We start from the raw sequence: 6,000 nt of genomic DNA, 5'->3' as shown, positions 1-6,000 counted from the left end.
AAATGAGCAAACAGAAATGAGCAAAATCAATGAGCAAACAGAAACATAAACAAAATGAGCAAACAGAAATGTAAATGATAAATGAGCAAAATAAAAATAAAAAGTTTACCATCCATCAACGTAGATACACAGAGAACTACGAAGTTCCTTTTGAACATTGCACCAGCCTGCTTTTGCCCCTTTAAAAATTCTTTCAGCTCACCTATCTTGATAGACAGTGAGTTGCTTTCGAATTGCTTCTTCCATTGTTTGACGACATTACTGTTTATGGAAAAATTATTTTTGTCCATCTCTATGCCTCCCATCGGCAACCCAAGCACTTGGTGCACATGTTCTTCAGTAATTGGGAAAGGATCAGAATTAGGAATTTTTAATGAACATGTGTGTGCATCAAAGTGATGCACCAACCATAATCCTAACTGCAAAGGAAGTTGGGTGACCTTCAAATACTCCATTGACCCAAACCCTATATCCTTAATAGCTTTCAACTGTTTATCAGAAATTGATTCCATTACGTGCACAATGGATGACGGTGACATGCGACTATGCAATGTCCCATGAACATGAGACTTTACACCTTCTGCTTTTTTGATGGATTTCATCTCCCCTGTTAAACCAACATCAATAGCAAAACCTGATGTACTGACATCAACAGTAGCGACAGCAACACCTGATGCACCAACATCAGCAGCGGCACCGGATGAACCAACATCAGCAAGACAAGATGAACCAACATCAACAGCAGCGACAGCAGCACCTCCTGATGAACTGACATCAGCAGCAGCACCGGATGCACCAACATTAGCAGCAGACTCTTTTTAGATAAACTCCCTGCTCATACAAAATTATAAAAAAAGGTAAACATCACATAAATTTTTTTAGAAAAGGTAAAATAATTTAATTGCTCATTTGTGAAAGCAAGTGATGAATTTTCAAAACTCATGCAGATAGCCTCAATATAATTAACAAAACCAAGTAAACTTATTATCCAAGACGATTAAAGACTTCAAACATATCCACTCACTAGAAACACTGTCTTGCTACTTCCTACAACTGGAAGGTTTTGACAAACTATACATAACCATTAATCATACAAATAAACATATACAGTATATTTATTCTACTAAATGCAGGACATGTTTGTTGGTGAAAATGATACAACAAATACTGTCTTAGAATGGGCAAAAGCTTGTGAGGCATCCTACGGTTATGAATAAGGGAGGGATAAAACGGAAATCAAAACAAACAAGTAAAACAGGGGTTTAAGTGTTTGGATTACCGTTCGAAGGAAGTTTTATACTAGCTTTAATAGTACTCAAAACCAAACCTAAAACCTAAACCACAACATAATCACAACAAAATCGAGCAAAAATCGCAACAAAATTAAGCAACATTGTAGGATAAAAACGACAACATAATTTCACAAATACACAACCAAAACCTAAATCCATGCATAATAAAACTAAAATCAAATTAATAATTACTAAAAAAAACAAAAAATATACTGAAATCAACAAAAAAAACAAAGTAAAACATAAACAAAACAAAAAATAAAAAGAAAATCAGCACAAATAAAACGAAAATCAAAACAAACAAGTAAAACAGGGGTTTCAGTGTTTGGATTACCGTTCGAAAGAAATATTATATTAAATTTAACAGTACTCTAAAGCAAAGCTAAACAGCAACATAATCGAAACAGAATCGAGCAAAATTCACAAAAAAAACCTCAAGATAATCTCGCATAATCACAAGCAAAACCTAAATACATGGACAATAAAACTAAAATCAACTTGATAATTACTCAAATAAGCGAAAATTATACTGGAATCAACAAAAAAAGCAAACTAAAACATAATCAAAGCGAAAATGAGCACAAAAAAATCATAAATAAAAACGAAAATCAACAATGAATGTAACCTAAAATTAATTGAAAAACAAACAATAAACTTACATTGATGAACAATTGATGAAGATTGAAGAAAGTATGATGAAAATTCAGAGAAAAAGAGAGTAGAAAACCGTGAGTTGAATGAGGAGAGAGAATTGAGCGTGAAAGAGGAGAGAGAATCGCGCCAGAAGAGGAAGGAGGAGAGAGAATCGCGCCAGAAGAGGAAGGAGGAGAGAGAAAATGGCAGAATTTGATTTTTAAAAAATATGGTTTTGTTTAAATCAGGATTGTATTGTGACCGTTGGATGTAATTGATCCAACGGTTATAATGAGTCCTCACATATAATAGTGGTCTCGCATAAGGGGTGTGGTCTCATATGATCTTATTTCTATATATATATATATATATATATATATATATATATATATATATATATATATATTATCAACTTTAATCTTGTGGTTTTGAAAAGTTATTATTTATTCTGTGTCTATGATGACATATAATGATTTTTGCACTCGTAAGTTATATTAAAGCAATCAATAGTTGCAGAATATTTTTGGATCGCAATATACAAGACTGGGATGGTTCTCCAAATATAAACAATAACCCACAAACTACGTTAAAAAAATTAATCAAAATGATGCACCAAATAAGTCAATTTTTGTTGAGTTCTTTTGGATTTTGATTCTCTGCAGCTAATTTTAAGTCTTTTTAGTTTAAGTATGAGTTTGGTCCACTAACAAAGTCAAAGGAGGTTTTATAGTAAAATCAATTGGTGATAGTAGAAGTAACTTCTCTACTTTATAATGTAGGACATTTACAAGTGGATTTACAATGGATTTTAACAATAAATACGGCCCCATTCACTTCACCTTATTTTTGCTGAACTGAAATTATTTTTACTGAACTGAAATTAATTTTACTGAATTGAAATTTGATGAAGTGAAATTATTTTTTACTAATTGTCGATTATATTTCTACTTTAAATTTACTGATTTTTACTGAACTGAAATTATTTTTATTGAACTAAAATTATTTTTGCTAAACTGAACTTATTTTTAATGAAATAAAATTATTTTTACTGAACTGAAATTATTTTTACTGGACATTATTATTTTAAGGTGAAGTAAACAATGCCTAAGACTAAATCAATTTGTCAATCAATATTAATTAAGAGCTAATTTAATTTGTGATCCTAAAGAAATTGGATCCCAGATAAACGTCACACACCTCACATCTTTATCTTTATGCTCAAAATTTGGTTGACTTCCTCTTTCAAAAAAAATAAATAAATAAATAGGGTGACTTCCTTTAATAAATAAACTACTCTAGAAAAAGCATGCAAGTTAGTAGCTTACGAAAATATTGATTTATAATCAAGACAATCATTAAACGGCTAAGTAGAAGAACTAAGTTGCATTATTATGTATCCTTTCAAAAAAAAATAAAAAAATAGTAAAAGCATTATGTATTGATTATTGCCGAATTTGAATGTAATCTTAAATGTTAGATCAATAAAAGACAGGAAGTTGACTTTGTCTATTGGCATATTCGAGACTTTTTTTGTTTTATAAGTTGCAATTTGGTGTTTAGTTTATAATACGTACTGATTTAAGTATATTAAATAAATAAAAATTAACATTTTCAAAATTCACTTTGAAATAGATTTAATTTGATATGAGTTATAAAACACGGTTAAAAAAAACTTTGAATCACGTGAATGATGATAGAGCTTATTCTGTTCACTTTATTTTCACTTATTTCATGTGTAATAAGTTTGGATAAGTTTAGTTTAGGAAAAATAAGTTTTGATAAGGGTTATTCAAATTTAAATTACAACTAAAATAAGTTTAATAAATTACAATAAGTTCATATATAAATTCAAATAGGGTAAGATAAGTTCAGATAAATGAAAAACATGTAAATAGAACACAACTTCGTGGAGTATTGAGAAGGAGGCTTTGTCTTTTATTAGAATAATCAAATTAGTATGAAGTTTAGAGAAAGAAAAGGTGTATAGGAGTAGTAATTAAACTCCATGTCATATTGTTATTTAGGGCTGAGTAAAACTACTCGAAAAATCGAAATTCGAAAATTCGATCCGTAACTGTTTAAAAAATTAGGGTACCCGATTCGATAATTATAACGGTCCGGGTATCCGTTTCGATAATTTTTTATCGGATATGGTTATAAGGTATCATTTTAAAATTAACGGTTACCCGATCCGGTCCGATAAGAAATTTTTTGTGTTTTTTTCCCCTACTTAAATTCGATTTTCCAAAATCTAAAATCCTACTTTATTTCATAATTACTTTATAATATCAATGATTAGTAATATTATTAAAAATTTGGTCAAGATCATGTGGTATTGTTATTAATTAGTGTTAAATGATATCATAATAACTACATTATTAAGTTTAATTATCATTATTGGATATCTTATTGGGTACCCGAGAACCAATCTAAAAATCCGGGTACCCGAACTTATCAGTTTAGTTTATGCATATCACTTTTAGTGATATTGGTTATCGATTACCCGAATTATTAGTATTAACGGTACGAGCACCTGTCCCATGCTCACCCCTTTTGTCATTGACTCATTGTATATAGATTAGAGACCTCTTTGAAATCTGTCATAAAGGAGAAAGAACCCCTTGAAGAATGGAGATGGAGGCTATAGAGCTGAGGCATTTTAAGGGGAGGAAAGTTATGTACCTATTGGTACATAACAGGGGCATAATGGTAACTTAGTACAACAAAAAGGTGATGGGACCATATATTATTACTTTAAATTTCAGGTTTTAATTGTATCACTATAGTCATTTTAATACCATTACAACTACTATTATACCATTACACTCCAATGACATAATTTCACAACCTAGTGGTACATATATTAATTTCAAAAGTATACCATTGTAACAATCTTTAGTGTAATTTTAATTATTTACAGTACTATTGTAATAACAATGATACATTTTACATCTCAGTGGTACTAATGTTCATTTAAATATTTACGAATTGTCATGTTATGTACCAACAAATACATAACATTCCTCCATTTCTACTTCATTCTATGGAGCTAGTTGAAGTTCAAAGTTTAAGATAAGGTCCCCCACACCCCCACTTTTGGCTAGGGGTGGCAAAAACTGACCCGACCCGACCTGAAAATAGCGGGTTAGGTTGAGAATTTCGACACGAAAACTTAAATGGGTTGACACGAACCCGACCCAAAATTAAATGGGTTAGGTTAAGGTTGAAAATTTCAACCCGAAAATGACCCACGTAACCCGAAATTATTTTCGGGTCAAAATCAGGTCGGGTCAACCCGAACCCGGCCTTATAACCCGAAAAACTCTTTTAAAAAAAAATAAAATATTTGGCCCAACTGCCCAAGCCCAAAAGGAAAGCTGAGCTTAAAGTCTTAAACCCTAAAAACTAACAGCCGTTTTTTGCTCATTTTCATCTTTTCTCATTTTCTCTCTCCTCAAACCTTAATTCTTTCTTTCGTCACTCCTCTTCTTCTGTCTTCTTCTCTGTCCCTCTGAATTCTCCATTCTCATAATCTCATCTCATAAGAACTCTCAAGCTCATTAGCTCAAGTGCTCAACGTCTCAAAGGTAATTTTTTGTTAATTTTTTTCGTTTTATTTCGTTTTGTTAATTCTTTCTTTCGTTTCGTTTCGTTTTGTTTTCGTTTTTTTTTTCTTCTGAAGTTCTTCTTTCGTTTTTTTTTTCGATTTTTGCTTTCGATCTCCAGTTCTCCATCTTCAAAGCTTCCTCTCCTTCAAGTCGTCAAAACTCAAAGGTAATTTTCTGTTAATTGTTTTTGTTTTTGTTTTCGTTTCGTTTCGTTTTTTTTTTAATACAGTTTTTGATTTTTGCTTTCGAATTTCAATCTCTGTCAAAACTCAAGTCGATTTTTGCTTTCGATCTCCAGTATTTGATTTTTTTTTGTTGTTCTTGCCTAAAATTTATATTGTTGTTGTTGTTAATGCCTAAAATTTCTGTTGTTAATTTCTACTGTTGATTTGTTTTTTTTTTTTTACGGGAAAGGGTGGATCTGTAAGACCATCTGTTGCTGATTTGTTGTTTGACGGGAAAGGGTA

This window comes from Chenopodium quinoa, unplaced genomic scaffold (genome assembly GCF_001683475.1).
Source record: "Chenopodium quinoa cultivar QQ74 unplaced genomic scaffold, ASM168347v1, whole genome shotgun sequence".
In the NCBI taxonomy this organism is placed as follows: domain Eukaryota; kingdom Viridiplantae; phylum Streptophyta; class Magnoliopsida; order Caryophyllales; family Amaranthaceae; genus Chenopodium; species Chenopodium quinoa.
This window is presented reverse-complemented; position numbering follows the sequence as displayed.